This window comes from Perognathus longimembris, chromosome 6 (assembly GCF_023159225.1).
Source record: "Perognathus longimembris pacificus isolate PPM17 chromosome 6, ASM2315922v1, whole genome shotgun sequence".
NCBI classification, from domain to species: Eukaryota; Metazoa; Chordata; class Mammalia; order Rodentia; family Heteromyidae; genus Perognathus; species Perognathus longimembris.
In genome coordinates this window covers 7,306,359-7,324,860 of record NC_063166.1, presented here as the reverse complement: position 1 = coordinate 7,324,860, position 18,502 = coordinate 7,306,359, and the positions used below count along the sequence as shown (strand labels likewise).

At 48.7% G+C, this 18,502-nt stretch overlaps 1 protein-coding gene across 2 annotated transcripts in view; it reads left to right on the top strand.

The window, feature by feature from the left end:
- Bicral (BICRA like chromatin remodeling complex associated protein) overlaps positions 1–18,502 on the top strand; it is a 70,849-nt gene that overhangs the window by 17,015 nt on the left and 35,332 nt on the right. The window contains exon 1 of one of the 2 annotated variants that reach the window (XM_048347759.1): positions 1,485–1,757. The exons of the other annotated variant lie outside the window; for it this stretch is intronic. The gene's annotated coding sequence lies outside the window, so the exon portion shown is untranslated. Of the gene's footprint in view, positions 1–1,484; positions 1,758–18,502 lie in introns of those variants that run through there. 2 annotated transcript variants of the gene reach the window in all.

Below are 18,502 nucleotides of genomic sequence, written 5' to 3'. Positions count from 1 at the left end.
ACACACAGACACGGCAGCCTCCTTCCTCTGCCTCCTTCCTTCGGGGAGGGGAGAGGCGGGGGGGGGGGGCGGCAGGAGATCCATCTCCAGACAGACAGAACCCGAAAAGAGGAGCAAATTAAACCTCGAGTTGCCAAAACCAGGATATTAGGTTTCAGCCCAGAGAGCTATTGGCTACGGCTGTGTTTTTTTTTTTGGGGGGGGGTGGGTTTGTGGGTGGGTGATGGTGGGGTGGGTGGATGTTTAATGGACACGGAGAATCGGGTGTTGATGCCTTCCCCCCCGCGCCGCCCGCCCGCCCGCCCGCCCGCCGGGGCCCGGGGAAGCCCAAGTTCAGGGTCGCGGGCGGGCGGGCGCGGGGCCGCCGGGGGCCGGGGCCCGGCGGGGTGGGGTGGGGACCCCGGCGGGGTGGGGACCCCGCCGCCGCCGCCGCCGCCTTCTTTCTTTTCCTGGTTTATTTTTTTTCTTCCCACCCCCCCCTTCCCTCCTCGCGGATGCAAATTGGTGGAGCGGGGAGAGGGCGAGCGCGGGGCCGGCGGGGTGGGGGCGGCGGGAGGGCGGGCGGGAGGGGAGGGCAGCGTTTTAATGACTCATTGATTGAGCCGGGGGAGCGGGGGAGCCGGGCGGGCGCCTTCCGCCCCCCGGAGCCGCCGGGGCTCGGCGAGGGGAGGCCGGGCGGCGAGGCGAGCCGGGGGCAGGGAGGGCCGGGAGTGACGGCGGGCGGGCGGGCGGGCGAGGAAAATCAGCTTTCCCAATCTCCTCCCCTTCTCGCGCCGGCTCCCCCCGCGCCCTCCGCGGTCGCGGGCGCTCCCGGGTGGGAATCGCATTCGCCTTCTTCCTCTCCACAAAATGGACACCGCGGCGGGGAGGGGAGGGCAGGGCGGCGGCCCGGGGCGCCGGCTCCCGCCCCGGCCCGCCTTCCCTCCGGCCGGCCCGCCGCCTCTGCCGGCCGCCGCGAGCCCCCCCCTCCCCGGGCCCCCGGCCCCGGCTCCTCCGCCGCCGGGGCACCGCGCCCGCCCTGCCCGGCCGCTGGGCCCGGGACCCCGACGAGGACCCGCGGCCTGCACGGCCGGCCGGCGACGCGGCGGGCCCGGGGACGACGCTCCGGCTTGGGTTTTTTTTTAAATATTTAACTTTGGGGGGCCGGTAGTCCTCTCGCCCGACGCGGCTCGCGCCCCCCGAGTCGCCCCGAGGCCCGGGGAGGCGGCGGCGGGGTGTCTGGAAGGCGCTAAGATGGCGCTGGGCCTGGCCCGCGGCCAGGGCTGGTGGCGCAGTTGCTCGGCGGGCGCCATCTTCCCTCGTGGCGCGGGCGGCGCCCTCGCCGGAGCCTCGCCGGCCCGGGTGCCGGGGAGCGCGGGGCGGCCGGGCGGCCGGCTCCGGCGCTCGCCGGGTCCCCACGACCCCGGGCCCCGGAGACCAGGCCGAGGACGCCAGCGGGCCGGGAGCCGGGGCCCCTCGGACCCCGCGCGCCGGGGCTCGGAACGGGGGGCGAGGGGCCCTGTGACCCGAGGCTGGACGGCCGTGGCTTTTCCCCGGCTGCTCCGGCGTCCTCGTCCCAGTTTCTAGGGTCTTCCCGGCTACAGAATCGCAGAACAAAGACTCGAGGACGAGGGTCCTGGCCGCCCGGGTTTCGTGTTTATTTTTTGGTCGGTTGTGTTGTTAGAAGAACCCTGTTGAGATTTATTCCGTGGTCAGATGGGGGGGGGGGTTCAAATGATTGGAAACCTGGTTGGTCTTCATCACCACTTCAGATGAGGGTAAAGTAACAGTTTCTTCTTTGAATTGAAGTGCTTAAAAACAAGATTTCTTTTCCCTTTCATAAGAACAAGGCTTTCCTTAAAAGCCTTGATACAAGTATGTGTGGGATGCCAAGTCCGCATGGGAAAGGTGCATGGGGCCTTGGTTGTAAATTGTTACAGAAGAAAAAGTCTACTAAAGTCCTCATCTCCTTAGGAGTCTACCGAGATGAGCTTCTTGAGGTTAGAAGTGCTATGGTGGCTGGCGAGTAGCTGTGTCCTGGTGTTTAAAAATTAACAGTAGTCGATGGTAGAGACCCCTCCGGTGAAACCTGCCATACGGTGAACTTTCTTCATGCCAGAAACTGTTTGGTGCCTTATATAACTCCTGTTTATTATGTCATCCCTGCAGTGTTGATTTTATTATCTACTTCCTAGGGGATGAATTGGTGTCCATAGAGGTTTAGTAGTATTCAAGGTCTTGCTGTTTGACTTGGTAAAATTACCATTGGATCCCTTTGCTGTACAAGTATGATTTCCAAATCTGAGTATCAAAATCAACTGGGAGATGTTTTTGAGTATAGATCTGTAACCTCCCTTTTGCTAGGGCCAGTTGTGTCCTTTAATAATATGTTAGGCAACCTCAGATTGTGTCCAGGCCGCTACTGGGGCTTGAACTCAGTGCCTGGGTGCTGCCCCTGAGCATTTTTGCTCAAGGCTAGTGAGTACTCTGCCACTTGGGCCAAAACTCCACTTTCTGCTTTTTGGTGGGTGTGTAGTTAGAGAGGTAAGAGTTTCTCAGACCTTCCTGCCTGGTCTTCTGGCTTTTTTCTGAGTAATTTGTTGGAGATAAGTCTTTCAAGCTGGCTTTGAACCACAGTCCTTAGATTTCAGCCTCCTGAGTAGCTATGGTTACAGGCTTGAGCCACCAGGCCCCTCCCCTCTCCTCCCCCCCTGCAACCTTAGTTTTAACCTTGAACTTGCAGCTTTGAACTTCTTGATTTTCCTGGCCCCTTCCAACATTGAAATTCTGGCCTGCTGAAGGTCTAGTAGGAGTCCTGTCACTCCTGCCCCAGGGTGCTGTAGGGCCCCATTTGCAATTTCCTACAACTAAGCTATGCACTGCACTTTTTTTTTCCCTTCTAATTGAAATATGAGAGTTGAGACCTGTATAGTATACAGTTTCCAAGATCTGGTTTTCCCCTTCTGGCTGCCATTCATCAGATTAAAATTTTCTTTAGGTATTTTGTGTCTAAAAATCTCAGTACAGGACTGGGAATATGGCCTAGTGATAGAGTGCTTGCCTAAAATACATGAAGCCCTGGGTTCGATTCCTCAGCACCACATATATAGAAAAAGCCAAATGTAGCACTATGGCTCATGTAGTAGAGTGCTAGCCTTGAGCAAAAAACAGCCAGGGACAGTGCTCAGGCCCTGAGTCCACGCCCCAGTACTGGCAAAAAATAAAAATCTCAGTCCAGAGCTGGACTTGGTATTGTACATCTTGGTGATGTACATCTGTAATCCTAGTGCATATCTAAGAGACTGAAGCAAAAGGATTCTTAAGATCAGGCCAGCCTGGACTATCTGTGAGATCTTGAGTCTTAAAAAGAATTGGGGGAGATGGGTAAGAATGTTGAAAGCAGTGATAAACTGCTTTGTTGAAAGGGAACTCCTTTGTACAACTAGAGATAAGCTTATTAAAAATATGTAAAAATGTAAAACTAGAGTAAATAAAACACTGGTACATTTCATGCTTGTAGTATAGTCTCATTTTTGTAAGAAGTTATCTTACATAGTTTCTATGTTAAGCCAGACTAGTGTAGTCAAGACTGTACAACATAAATAGAATTGAATCCAGGATTTATACAGGGATTATAGGGTAGAAAGGGCCTTGGAATAAAGACCTAGAGATAAATCCTTGTAAGAGAGTATCCTTTACTAAATTTTTTTCATGGCTGGTGGGGCTTGAACTCGGCCTGGGTGCTGTCTCTGGGCTGTACAGCTCAAGGCTAGAGCTCTACCCTTGAGCCACAGCAGCACTTCTGGTTTTCTGGTGGTTTATGTTTTTGAATGTGTGTGTATGTGTGCGCGTGCACGCATGTGTGCACACATGCCTGAGTGCCAGTCCTGGGGCTTAATCAGGGTCTAGGTCCCTGAGCTCTTTTGCTCAAGGCTAGTACTCTGTGACTTAAGCCATAGCTCCACTTCCAGCTTTTTTTGTGTGTGTGTGGTTAACGAAGTGAGTATCACAGGACCTTCCTTCCCAGACTGGCTTCCAACTGTGATCCTCAGATCACAGTCTCCTGGGTAGCTTAGTGTGAGTTTCAGGTGTGAGCTACTGGCCTTTCCTAAATTTTGAATTGTGGATATATCTTTTGGGTTTGGAGGAGGAGAAAAGGCAAGTTATTCTAAACATTAAGGATAGAATGTGGATAAAAATTCAGGTCAGAAACATCTAGAACAGGTTCGGGTGTGACGAGAATCAGCTCAGATCATGCATTTTATAAAAGAGGGAATTTAAAGTAAATCTGGGAAAGGTTGCTTTATTTTGAAGCAGCTGTTACTGAAACTTAAACAAGGAACTAGCAGCACATGGAGAAGGTAGAACATAGATGAGATTAAGATTTTTGTTGTTGTTTTTTTTTGCCAGTCCTGTGGCTTGTACTCTTCAAGGCCTGGGTATTGTCCCAGAGCTGTTTTTGTTTTTGTTTTTTGCCTGTCCTGGGCCTTGAACTCAGGGCCTGAGCACTGTCCCTGGCTTCTTTTTGCTCAAGGCTAGCACTCTGTCACTTGAGCCACAGTGCCATTTCTGGCCATTTTCTATATATGTGGTGCTGGGGAATCGAACCCAGGGCTTCATGTGTATGAAGCAAGCACTCTTGCCACTAGGCCATATTCCCAGCCCCAGCTTTTCCTCTAGGCTAGCACTCTACCACTCGGGCCATAGCACCTCTTCGGCCTTTTTCTGTTCGTGTGGTACTAAGTAATCGGACCTAGGGCTTCATACATACTAGGCAGGCACTCCACCCCTAAGCCACATTCCCAGCCCCTCAAGGTGTTTTTTTTGAAGCGGTGCCGTGTGAGGTGAGACTGAGCTTGTGCGTCTTGGGAAAAGCTGGTGAGGTGTTCCAGAGCATCATCCTGGGAGCTAGGGCTGGGCGTGGAGGTCTGGTAAGGAGTGGAGGAAAGGCCCCGGAACAGGGGAGGAACAGGGGAGCACCCGATAGCCTGGAGTTGGGGGACTCTTTCAGCAGTGGCCGCTTGTGTAGGCCACAAGAGGGTTTTTAGGCTCTAGTCCAGTGGCATGGAGCAGCTCTTTTTTTTTTTTTTGGCCAGTCCTGGGCCTTGGACTCAGGGCCTGAGCACTGTCCCTGGCTTCTTCCCGCTCAAGGCTAGCACTCTGCCACTTGAGCCACAGCGCCGCTTCTGGCCGTTTTCTGTATATGTGGTGCTGGGGAATCGAACCTAGGGCCTCGTGTATCCGAGGCAGGCACTCTTGCCACTAGGCTATATCCCCAGCCCCCTTTTTTTTTTTTTTTAATTTTTCTTTTTGGCCAGTCCTGGGCCTTGGACTGAGGGCCTGAGCTCTGTCCCTGGCTTCTTTTTTGCTCAAGGCTAGCACTCTGCCGAGCCACAGCGCCACTTCTGGCCGTTTTCTGTATATGTGGTGCTGGGGAATTGAACCCAGGGCCTCATGTATACAAGGCAAGCTCTCTTGCCACTAGGCCATATCCCCAGCCCCATGGAGCAGCTCTTGAAAGGTTTTACTTGTGGTTGTGGTATGTGTTCTTTTGGGGTGCTAGAGAGCCTCAGGCAGCACGCTACTGAAGAGATCCTCTCCCAGCCTGTTTCCTTTCTTCTGCCTCTCCTGCCCTGTCTCTCCTGCACTCCTGCTCTAGCTGCTCTCCAACTCCTGAGCCCAAGTGAATGCTGGGACTTCACCTATATGCACTTCCTGCTTCTGTTCTTAGAGGTCTCTGGCTGTTGAAGGGAGGTTTCACATGGCTTTTTTGGAGGATTTTGAAACTTTTTTCTTTGTAGTGCTAGGGAAGGAACACAGGGCCTTATACACATGCTAGCCAAACACCCCAACCCAAACCTGTTGGCTTTTTATTTTTTTTGTGTGCCAGTTCTGGGGCTTGAACTCAGGGCTTGAGTGCTATCCCTGATCTCTTTTACTACTTGAGCCACACCTGTACTTCATGCATTTTAAGGTTAATTAGAAAGTTTCATGGACTCTTCCTGTCTGGCCTGGCTTCAAACCATCACCTTGGATCTCAGTCTCCTGAGTAGCTAGAATTACAGGGTGTGAGCCACCAGCACCTGACTTGCCTTTGAAATATTTAGAATCTAAGTGGAAAGTCAGTGAGTGAAGAGGGACAGTCTGGACATTATTGGGAGTCAGTAGCATGCAGATAGTATGTCATGGGCCTGGAACTCAAGTCCTAAATGCTTTCTACTAGCTAATATCGGGTGGTAGAGCCTGAAAAGGTTCAGCCATTGAGGTGGGAGAATATTTAATCCTGGCTTCCTTGGTCCGGTGCTGCTGAGATCCATCTACAGGGCTTGGGCACCTTGAGCGTGCTGGGTTTTTTTTTGTTGATGTCATTGGTTGTGGGGCTTGAACTCAGGGCCCTGGGCCCTGTCCCTGAGCCTCTTAGTGCTCAAGGCTAAGGCTAGCACTCAGCCACTTGAGCCATGGTGCCACTCTGGTTTTTGAGTGGTTGATTGGAGGTAAGAGTCTCATGGGGACTTTTCTGCCCGGGCTGGTTTAGTTTCAAACCGTGATCCTTTGATCTCAGCCTCTTGAGTAGTTAGGATTCTAGGCGTGAGCCATCAGTGCCATGCAAGTGGGCTGGGCTTTTTTTTTTTTTGCCAGTCCTGGGGCTTGAACTCAGGGCCTGAGCACTGTCCCTGGCTTCCTTTTTGCTCAAGGCTAGCACTCTACCACTTGAGCCACAGCGCCACTTCCGGCCTTTTCTGTTTATGTGGTGCTGGGGAGTTGAACCCAGGGCTTCGTGCATGCAAGGCGAGCACTCTTATCACTAAGCCATATTCCCAGCCCCAAGTGGGCCGTTTTGATAGGTGGTTTCAGATGCCAGCCCAACAAGGGGAGGTCCCGGAGGTGGCTGCAGCACAGTAGTGGCTGGGGCAGAGAGGAGCAGACATACACTTTCACATAGGCTCTGGGTATCCAGTGGACAGGGAGAGACTAAGCAGAGAGACATGGACTACCACCCAAGGAGCAGACCTTGAGCATGCGAGGAGCTCACTGCATACCAAGTCAGCTTAGCCTACCCAGTGTGCAGCCCAGCCAGAGGCAGAGTGGGCAGGGATGGGAGGCAGGAAGAAAGGAAGTGTGTCCCCTCTCATTGTCACACCAGACTTGAGTGTGTGTCACTGTCAGTGACCCGTCGCCATTTCCCAGTGAACCAGGACATCCTCCCTGTGGCCCCGTGTGCCGATTCCTCCTCCACCCCTAGGCACAGCCCTTAGCACAAGGTGGGCACCCAGGAAGCCTAGGCAGAGAGGGGTCGATATGACCCGCCGAAGGACAGCAGCCTTTCAAGACGGCAGAGGCCGGTGATGCCCTGTTCTGTTCCAGGGATCTGGAGAAAAAGCAGCAAGGCCCCTGACTTCTCAGGGCCTGGGCACTGTTGCTCAAAGCTTGCACTCTGGTCAAATGAGCCACAGCGCCACTTGGGCTTTTTGCTGAGTAATTGCAGATAACCGTCTCATGGCCTTTCCGGTGCCCTCCAGCTGTGACTTGCAGTCCTTAGATCTTAGCCTCCCAAGTAGCAAGGCTTGCTAGCGTGAGCCACCAGTGCCTGAGGAGAAAGTCACTTCTTCAAGCTTCAAGCAATGCCAAGTTAATGTAGTGCTTTCCTTTGTGCTTTGTCTTTCCTCTTGGTACCCAGACTGACTACAGAATAAGGAAGAGCAGAGAGGAATTAGCAAAGGGAGAATGCGAGAATGCATCCCTGGCTTCTCACTGAGGATCTGGAGTCATTTGCCAGGGACCAAGGCGAAGGCGTTGGGCTGAAGGGGAGAGGAGCGGATTGTGGGAGGTGGGGGGGGGCATGGCTCCCTCGCCCCCTGGATAGAGTTCTCTGGTGGACGCGGAGGCAGGCCTGAGGGGAGGGCCGCTGGTCAGGAAGCCTTGCAGTACTACACCGCGGGCCCACCTCTAGTGCATTTCCCAAGAAGAGCCGGGGGTGGGGGAGCAGGCGGGGAGCGGGAGGGAAGGAGCCAGGCCGGGCTTTAGTCCACGTGGGCCTCCATTCGAGACTTTCCTACCCAGGTCCTCCTCTGGGCTAACCAGCTGTAACTTAAGAGGTTGTGATTGGTTTCATTACAGATATCTTTTTAATAAAGTTGTGAAATGGACCGTTTTCTGGTTTTGTGGGTTCTTTGCTTGGCTTCAGTCCCCAGGGGAGTGGGTGTGACAGGGGCCCTGCTAGGCGCCTCGCTCAGCCCAGCCAGTCATCAGAACCCCCCCACTGCAGCCTCCCTTCATTTGAAACATTTTCACACATTAGGAGAATAAATATTTGATTACATTTTGCATTATTTGACTTTGGTCTGTGCAGAGTACACTGTGAACTTTTCAAAGAAGGGTAAAGGGAGGGCTGGGAATGTGGCCTAGTGGTAGAGTGCTTGCTTCACAGACATGAAGCCCGGAGTTCGATTCCTCAGCACCACATATATTTAGAAAAAGCCAGAAGTGGCTACTAGGGTGGGCAGTGCCAAAGAGGTTAGCAGCACGGTGAGATCCCCTCGCAAGAAAAGTACAGTCCAATCCATTGAATGACCTTGGTTTCAATAGGAGGAATAGGAGAAAGTGTTAGCATTTCCCTAGCCTCAGGTCCTCAGCTCCTCCCACTTCGGCACCAATGAAAGCATAGGTCTCTGCCATCCCAGAGGACCATGCAGATAGTCACTGGCAGGAGAAGAAGGTTCATAAGGAGGTTTATTAGTGGGGCCATAGTTCCCACGGGAGAGGGAGCTACATGGCGTCTGCACCTTATCCAGGTGGCAGCTTCTCTCTGGGGGTAAAGGGGAAGTAGGTAGGTAGTGAGTAGGAGTGGCTCATTAGGTATGGGTGGATCTGGGGGCTAGTGGGAGGAGCTGAGGACCTGAGGCTAGGGAAATGCTAACATTAAGCACTTTCATTGATAAAACTGTGACAAAAAAACAACACAGAATCTCTTAATAGCCGAAACAAGTTTTAGGATAATGCAATCCATTTGCTCTTTTTCAGCTAATTTGCACAATGTAGCTAGTCAAACATGGATGCCATTTTAGCTCTGTACAATCAGATTGAGTCATCTCTCTTCCCAAGTTAAGAAATCTTCACTTGAAAAGCTGCGGGCAGTAGCTCACCTGTAGTCTTATCTACTTAGGAGGTAGAAGTCAGGAGGATTGTGGTTTGAGGCCAGTCCCAGTGAAAGTTCACCAAAGCCCCTATCAGCAAGTGAAAAGCTGAGTGCAGCGGTGAGCTGGCCTGTCACCGCAGATGTGTGGGAAAGGATGATAGTCCAGGCTGGAGATAGAGATATAGCCCTATTCCAAAATAACTAAAACAAGCTGGCGCCGGTGGCTCACGCCTGTAATCTTAACTACTCAGGAGGCTGAGCTCTGAGGATCAGAGTGCGAAGCCAGCCCTAGTAGGATAGTCTGTGAGACTCTTATCTCCATTTAACCACAAAAGGCCTGGAGTGGAGCTTTGGCTCAAGTGGTAGAGTGCTAGCCTTTAGCAAAATACTCAGGGACAGTACCCAGGCTCAGAGTTCAAGCACCAGGACTGGCAAAAGAAAAAAAAGGACTAGGATTATCATTTAAATGGTAAGTGTAGAGCACTTGTTTGGCAGGTTGAAAGACCTCGGGTTTAACTCCCACTATTGCCAAAAAAAAAAGACCAGATACTTAAGATCTTACAATGGTGTAGCTCAGGGTGTACCTGTTTGGGGGGTGTTAATAACAGAGCACAGTAATAATTTAGATTTTTGGGAGAAATGCGTTACAATGTTGAAGCATGATTTGCCCCCATAGAGCCATTATTTAAACGATTATGGAAAGCAAGCCTAGCCCTAACAGGCAACAGCAATTAGAACAAACAAACAAAAGACCCCATTGTCACTGAGGATTCTGAGTGCTCTGTGCGGGGTGGAACTCCCAGCGTGGCTCAGCTCTCAGGACGGGGCACAGAGGTGAGGTGGAGGGAGAACCAGCCCCCCCCCCCCCCGCCCTCCTCCCTCCGCTTTACTAGTAAGCCCCCTTTGCGAAGATGAGGAATTATAAAGTCTGCTGCTCTTAGCACCAGATGTGAGAGGGTTTCAGAACGTGTATTCATGTCAGTTACCATAAGAACTTCCTTGCAGTGCATTTCAGATCTGACCCCTTTTGTAGATCTGTCTACTTTGGCGCCAGGGCCTTTCTTGAACACAGGCTTCGCACTTGCTTACCCCACCCCCTCGGTGGGTGCTCTGCCGCTTGAGCCGCGCCTTTTGCTGGTTATTCTGGAGATGGCGTCTCATGGACATTTTCTTCTTCCCAGGCTGGCTTGGAGCCTCAGTCTTTCCGGATCTTAGCCTCCCTGAGTAGCTAGGATTACACGTGTCAGCCCCCAGCTCTGGCACATCTGCAGTTTAATAGGCAACGTCTTCCATGTGTAGAGACAGTTATCCACCCACAAAACAAAACAAAACAAAACTTTTCTTGATTTTGAGATTTTTCAGTATATATTTTTCTTGGTTTTCAAGTTTAGCTAAATTTAGATTTTTTTAAAACAATTTCTATTTCCTAGAGATGCAAATAAACTGAGAAATAGGCTGATGCCTTTTTATTTTGTGTTTATAATCTAATTCTTCAGAAGTTTAGGAATTGTGAAAACCTACCTCTAGGTGTGATCACACTTAGGATTTACAACTGGAATGTGTTTGGACCAGCTTCTTTTTTCTTTTGGTTGGTCATGGGGCATGAACTCAGGGCCTGGGCATTGGCCCTGAGCTGTTTTGCTCAAGGTTAGTGCTCTGTCACTTTGAGCCATAGTTCCACTTCCAGTTTTCTGGTGGTTCATTGGAGTTAAGAGTCTCGTGGACTTTCCTGTCTAGGCTGGCTTTGAACCGCAATCCTCAGATCTCCAGAGTAACTAGGATTGCAGGTGTGAGCCACCAGTGCCTGTTTCTTTCTTTTCATTTCATATTTGTACCAATCCTGGGGCTTGAACTCAGGTCCTGGGTGTTGTCCCAGCTGTTTTTTGCTCAAGGCTAGTGCTCTACCATTTAAGCCCCAGCTCTACTTCAGGCATTTTGGTGGTTAATTGGAGAAAGTTTCACAGATTTTGCTGCTCAGGCTAGCTTCAAACTGCAATCTTCAGATCTCAGCCTCCTAATCCTTTTAGGATTAAAGGCTTGAGCCACCTGTCAGGAGAAAACATTTTAAGATTCTCAGTTACTGTCTTTTGGCATGGGAAATGTGTGGTAAAATTATGTTGTCATCTACAGAGATAAAAAGTGGGATTCAGAGGTTTCAGCTCAGACCTATGTTGGTGCCTGGCAGAAATGTGTGGGAGGGAGGATGAATGTTGGAAGGGCTTGGTTGAGGGAGGTTCTCAGTAACTGTTAGCCATTACAGTTCTCATCACCTGTGTGCCGTGATATATCAATTAATATTTCAGGCAGTGCCCATGTTGTATAATTTATATTCATTCATAATGTGTTCTGCAGTTTGGGAAATAGTTTCATATGCATTGTCTTACCTTTACATTAAAATTACCATCTACTTGAGAGTGAGAGTATATGTGTACATTTTTGTGCTTATTTAATCCCTTCTACTGCTCTAATAAATGCAGTCATTGGATTCGATTCTCATCATTGTATGAAAAAGTAAAATTATATTGCTTATCATGCTATTTTAGTGTACTTTTTTTCAGTCCTGTGGATCAAACCCACAGTCTTGCACACATTAGGCCAGTGTTCTACTACTGAACTCTACTTCTGTGTGTGTGTGTGTGTGTTTGTGTGTGTACATATATATTTGTGCTGGTACGAGGGCATGAACTCAGAGCCTGTCCACTGTCTCTTATCTTTTTCTCTCAAGGCTGGTGCTCTGCTACTGAACCACAACTTTACTTATGTCTTTTTTTGGTGGTTAATTGGAGAGGAGTCTCAGGGAGTTTTCTGCACGGGCTGTCTTTGAACCGTGATCCTCAGATCTCAGCCTCCTGAATAGCTAGAATTACAATGTGAGCCACATTCTGGGTCTTGAACTCAGGGCCTGGGCTCTGTCCCTGAGCCTCTCTGTTGCTCAAGGCTAGGACTCTAGCACTTGAGCCACAGTGCCACTTTCAGCTTTTTCTGAGTAGTTTACTGGAGAAGAGAGTCTCACAGACTTTCCAGCGTGGGCTGGCTTCAAAGCATGATCCTCAGATCTTAGTCTTCTGAGTACTTAGGATTATAGACCTGAGCCACTGTGCTAAGCCATTTAATGTTTTAATTTTAATTATTGAGGTAAAATCGTAAAAACTTGACTCGTTAGAGAATGAAATATTCCTAAGGCAATACTATGAAGACTTAATGAAATGGGGAAACGATCCAAATTTGTCCAAAAAGATAGGGTGGAATAAGAGCAATAATAGAACTACAAATCTGTTCTACCTTAAGTGACCAAGAAGTGATGGGAGTCAAACGAGGTGAAAAGGCTTTCTCCTGTAGGAGCGTGTTGGGTATAGATACCCTGCCAACATGGCAGGCGATTAGACTGTGTTCTGTATTGCGAGTACAGTCTCCCCCCAGTACAGCTCAGTTTTTGGTTTTTGCCAGTCCTGGGCCTTGGACTCAGGGCCTGAGCACTGTCCCTGGCTTCTTTTTGCTCAAGGCTAGCACTCTGCCACGTGAGCCACTGCGCCACTTCTGGCCTTTTCTATATATGTGGTGCTGAGGAATCGAACCCAGGGCTTCAGGTATACAAGGCAAGCACCCTTGCCACTAGGCCATGTTCCCAGCCCTGCAGCTCAGTTCTGTGCTGCTCCAGACAGCTGTTCCCCTCAGAATCATATTGTTTTAAACGAGGTGGCCTTAAAAAGGAAATGTAGTTAGGTGGAGTGACGAACACTTGCAATCCTCGCTACTTGGTAGGCACAGATCAGGAAAACAGTTTAAAGGCAGCTTGGAAAAAAGTTTATGAGACTCTATCTCAACTAATAAAAGCTTCAGGAATCATAAATGCTGGGCTACTATTGGGAATAAATTCAAGCCCCTGTTCAAAAAATAACAAAAGTAAAAAGGGCTAGGGGTATGGCTCAAGGGATAGATAGAACACCTGCCTAGCAAGTGTAAAGCCGTGAGCTCAAACTCCAGTACCATCAGAAAAAAATAGCCCCAAAATTAGTATTGAAAGATCTTTAATATCTATCTATTCATTCCAAACATTTGTATAGAAACTGGAAAATTATGTGACTTAGGTAATTATTTTCTACCTAGAATGCTCAAAGAATGAAGATAAGAAATTTGTCTATCTAAGGTTTTAAAAAAATGGCATGTTTCTCCAGTGAGATTTGTCCTAGGGTAGGGCCCAGCTCAAGAACTGAACATTTAAACAGGCCTTGCTAATGCGGCATCAGGCTTTTCGTAAAATGAACTTCCCCTTCTCTCTGCTTGGCTGACAGGAAAAGGGCCTGGCTTGGCCTGGCCCAGGGAGCATGGGTTTTGGTTTGTTTTTGTTTTTTTCATCCTGTCTGCACTACTGAGGTTGGCAGGCTACTGCTGCCATCCTGTGCTCTGGCATCATCCTCAGTACAGGTGCTGAAGAAGATGCTTGTGGGGAGGGGGACTTCCTTCCCGTGGGTTCCATCCGCAGACCCTTTAGGGGCAGTCCGTGCCGTCTCTGTTACTGCGCCCAGGACTCTTGTTCAGTATCTGAAGTGAATCAACCCAATCCAGCAATCAGCACATGGAATGCCTCACATCAGAAGATAGTGCATAAAGTGGCCATTTATCCACATTGCTTCAGTGGAGATAAGAGTCTCATGGACTTGCCTGCCCCGGCTGGCTTCACGCCGCCATCGCAGTTGGCCTCCTGAGTAGCGAGGATTACCGGCATAAACCACCTGTGCTCAACTAGAAATGTTCTTAGGTCAGACTATTTTGTCAGGCAGAAACATCTTATATCATAAGATACTTTGAAAAATTACTTTTTTTTCATTTGTATTTCAATTTATTTTTTTGTGTTTTGTTTTGTTTTTTTGGCCAGTCCTGGGGCTTGGACTCAGGGCCTGAGCACTGTCCCTGGCTTCTTATTTTGCTCAAGGCTAGCACTCTGCCACTTGAGCCACAGCGCCCCCTCTGGCCATTTTCTGTATATGTGGTGCTGGGGAATCGAACCCAGGGCCTCATGTATATGAGGCAGGCACTCTTGCCACTAGGCCATATCCCCAGCCCTCAATTTATTTTTTTATTTTTATTTTTTTGGCCAGTCCTGGGCCTTGGACTCAGGACCTGAGCACTGTCCCTGGCTTCTTTTTGCTCAAGGCTAGCACTCTGCCACTTGAGCCACAGCGCCACCTCTGGCCATTTTCTGCATACGTGGTGCTGGGGAATTGAACCCAGGGCTTCATGTATAGGAGAGGCAAGCACTCTTGCCACTAGGCCATATCCCTAGCCCGAAAAATTACTTTCTTCTAAGTAGTTCCCTGAGTTACCAGTCAATCTTGTTCTGTTTTGTTTTTTTTACTATAATCCCGAACTCAAAAGGTAGAGGCAGAAATAATGATGAGTTCAAGCCGGGCTACATTGAAGCAAGCCAAGATCCTGCCCCTCCCCCCCAAACGATGAACTATCACATCTGTAACTAAATTATAATAGCCCTTAGTAACTATTACAGTAAACCTCAATATATATTACATTGTACGCTTTGATTCTGACAAGGCAGCGCTGGGTTTCACCGGACTCTTAGAGGACAGAGTTACAAGCCTGCCTCCTCCCTCAGAGTGACAGCTGACCCCGATGGCATGAGGTTGTAGGTGGCCTGTGTAGCCGCCGACATTGCTTGCTGGGGTGGGGTTTTAACTGAGGCTCCCCGAGCCCCTCATCTTTCCTGAGTGGGCATCTCTATCTTGAGGCCCAAGAATAGATTATTTTCTCAAAGATGGGTGACTACTTACGTTCAAACACGGACGGACTTTTTAATAAGAATATTCATGCATTTGTTTTAGTCATGTTCAAGTGGCTCTCTAGCCCCAAGTACATTGTGGCCATCACCACCATCCTCCCCCAAAGCATTTCATCTTCTCCCCCTGTCCTAAGAACTACAAGTATATGTTCTAGTGCCATATCTACCTGAGGAGTCACAAAAGATTTGCACACTAGATGCTTTGTTTCTTAGAACTTAAACATAAGATTATAATTCAGCATCTTTCAAGTCTATGAAAACTCACTGTGACATTTTGCATGGAATAATCTGCTACATTTGTATGTGTCCATATTTTTTCTCCAATCATTGCTAAAACTTTGGTTGTGGTTCAGTTTTTGTTTTTGTGTGCCAGTCCTAGGGCTTGAACTCAGGGCCTAGGCTTTTTCAGTGAGCTTTTTTGCCCAAGACTAGTGTTCTACCACTTGAGCCACAGCATCAGTTCTGGCTTTTTGGTGGTTCATTGGAGATAAGTGTCTCACAGACTTTGCTGTCTAAGCTAGGTTTGAACTTGATCCTCAGATCTAAGTCTCCTGAGCCATCAGCACTTAATCTTTTAAAAAGGTCTTTCTTTAAATGGATTTTGTGGGGCTCGGAATATGGCTTAGTGATAGACTGCTCGCCTAGCATACATGAAGCCCTGGATTCGATTCCTCACCACCACATAAACAGAAAAAGCTGGAAGTGGCACCGTGGCTCAAGAGGTAGGGTGCTAGCCTTGAGCAAAAGAAGCTCAGGGACAGTGCTCAGGCCCTGAGTTCAAGCCCCAGGACTGGGGAAAACAAAAGGATTTTGTGACACACCATCTTACTGGACATTTGTCTCTGACTTCATGCAATGGAATTTTGTTTGTTAGTACTGTTGCATGTTTTCATACAGCTTGTTTTTGTTGGAACATGCTATAAAACAAAAATATTTTGGATGTTACTCATGGAAGAGAGCAAAGCAAGTCAAGAGTTCGCATAATAATTTCAACCAGATCCCTAATACTAATGCTTCCTGAAAGAAAAAGGCTTCATTAGTAATGATGACCATTTCCAAACATTTTTAAAGCAATTCCATATGCGCGGGTAATAATTTGTGCCATGTACACTTACACTGCCAAGTTATAGAGAAAGATTAATGATGTTATTTTTAATAGCTTTTTTAGTGTTGATACCAGGGATGAAACTCAGAGTCTCACACTCTTGCTTGGCTTTGTTGCTTTGGGCTGGCACTCTACCACTTGAGTCATGCCTCCTAGTTTGGCATTTTGCTGGTTAGAGATGGAATCTTGCAGACATTTTCTACCTAGGCTAGCTTCAGCCTCCTGAGTAGCTAGGATTACAGGCTTGAGCCATCAGTGCCTGGCTTAACAATAATAATTTTTTTTTTGCCAGTCCTGGGGCTTGAACTCAGGGCCTGAGCATTGTCCCTGAGTTTCTTTTGCTCAAGACTAGCACTCTACCACTTGAGGCACCGCCCCACTTCTGGCTTTTTCTGTTTATGTGGTGCTGCAGAATCGAACCCAGGGCCTCATGCATGCTAAGCAAGCACTCTACCACTAAGCTACATTTCCAGCCCTGGCCTGAAAATTTCTCAGGGGCAACTGATAGTCCCAAATTCCACACTCATGCACCAGTACTGGGGCTTGAACTCAGGGCCTGGGCACTGAGTTTGAGCTTTTGTGCTCAAGGCTAGTGCTCTAGCATTTGAGCCACAGCGCCACTTCTGGCTTTTGGTGGTTAATTTGAGATAAAAGTCTCACGGAATTTTGCCCACACTTGCTTTGGACCAAGATCCTCAGATATCAGTTTCTTGAGTAGCTAGGATTATAGACATGAGCTGCCAGGACCTGGCTTTGAGGAATATTTTAAATATCTAATTTTTTCTCCAAATAACTTTTCTTAGTCTTTTTTTCTTCCTCTCTCTGTTAAGAGAATGAATTAAGTCCTTGGTTGAGTAATAATGGAAAATCTCAGAGGCAATCATATTGAAGTGGACACCTGCTTTTTATTACAAACAAATGTAATTGTGAAAACATGAACATGTTTTCTTGTAGCACACTCATTATTTCATACAAGCCCAAGCAGCCCGGAGCCCAGCACTTCACACACACCGCCTTTGTCACGAGTCCTCCTCCAAAAGCAGAGTTCTCAAAAGTAGGAATCCTGCCGAAAGCTTGCACTTACTAATTGAACAGCCCCCAAACCATTATATCATCATCAGAGGGAATGATGGCAGTACTTTATATCCTACATGACTTAAAAAGACCTGTCCTGAATAAACGACATTCCTGGGGCTTGAACTCAGGGTCTGTGTGCTGTCCCTGAGCTTCTCTTGCTCAAGATTAGCACTCTTAAGATATACGAATGAATATACTGTATATAATGTAAAGAAGACAGAGTTATCAGAAAAGAAAAGAAAAAAAGATTAGCATTCTACCTCTTGAGCCACAGCTCCACTTCTGGCTTTTTTGGTAATGTAGGGGAGACAAGAGTTTCATGGACTTTCCTGCCTGGACTGGCTTCAAACCACAATCCTCAGATCTCAGTCTCCTGAGTAGCTGGGATTACAGACATGAGCAACCAGATACAAAGGTAAATAAAAAGTAACATTCACTGGAAGATTGATTAAACACATAGTCAGCTTTGCTTCCCCTTCCTACCAGAGTTTCGTAGCATTTGCTTTGTTGTTGTTGTTGTTTGTGGACCTTTGGAGTCTAGGCCTGGGCGCCATCCCTGAGCTTTTTCACTCAAGGCTAGCGCTCTACCACTTTGAGCCACAGCACCACTTCTGGTTTTCTGCCCAAGTTGGCTTTGAACCTTGATCCTTGAATCTCCACCTCCTGAGTAGCTGGGATTACAGACCTGAGCTGCCAGCTTCTGGCCAGAATTTGCATGTTTCCACATCACATTATGTCATTGTCATTCAATGTTCACTGCCTGTAACAAGAGTACTCAGCACCCAGGAGATGGCAAATGCTTGTTAAGTGAATAGTGAATCTCTTTACATTCACTGAACGACTTGATTAAAGATAGGAATTAAAGCAGCAGGGTTTTCATTCCTGAAGGTTTTCTTCTGGAGAGAAAACCAAAGGAGACAGGGAACACTGCAATTTAGATGTCTGCCCCCACCTCCTGTAGGAGGCGCTCCTGCCGCAATTCATGCTGAAGATGGTGCTAACCGGTTCTTACTTCCTGACGTGACTTCCTCAAAGCCTTGACGGATGACTGGACTAGCTTTGCCTTCCTACCTAAGAAAGTTACAAACTGGGCAGGAAGTAGGGCTTTCTAGTGGAGAGAACCTGAGTTCAAACCTCAGGAAAGAGGAGGCGGCGGCGGCACTTAGTTGAACTGGTCACTGGTGGCTCTCGTCTGGAAGTTTAGGAGGTTGACATCTGAGTCTCAGACTCCAACAAAGACAAAAAGCTGAAGCTGGGTGCCGGTGGCTCACACCTGTAATCCTAGCTACGCAAGAAGGTAAGATCTCTGAGGATCACGGTTCAAAGCCAGCCCAGCCAGAAAAGCCCAACACGCTCATCTCCCTAGAAGTGCCCCGCTTTCCTGTCAGGCTCCAACATAGGAAGGGGCCAG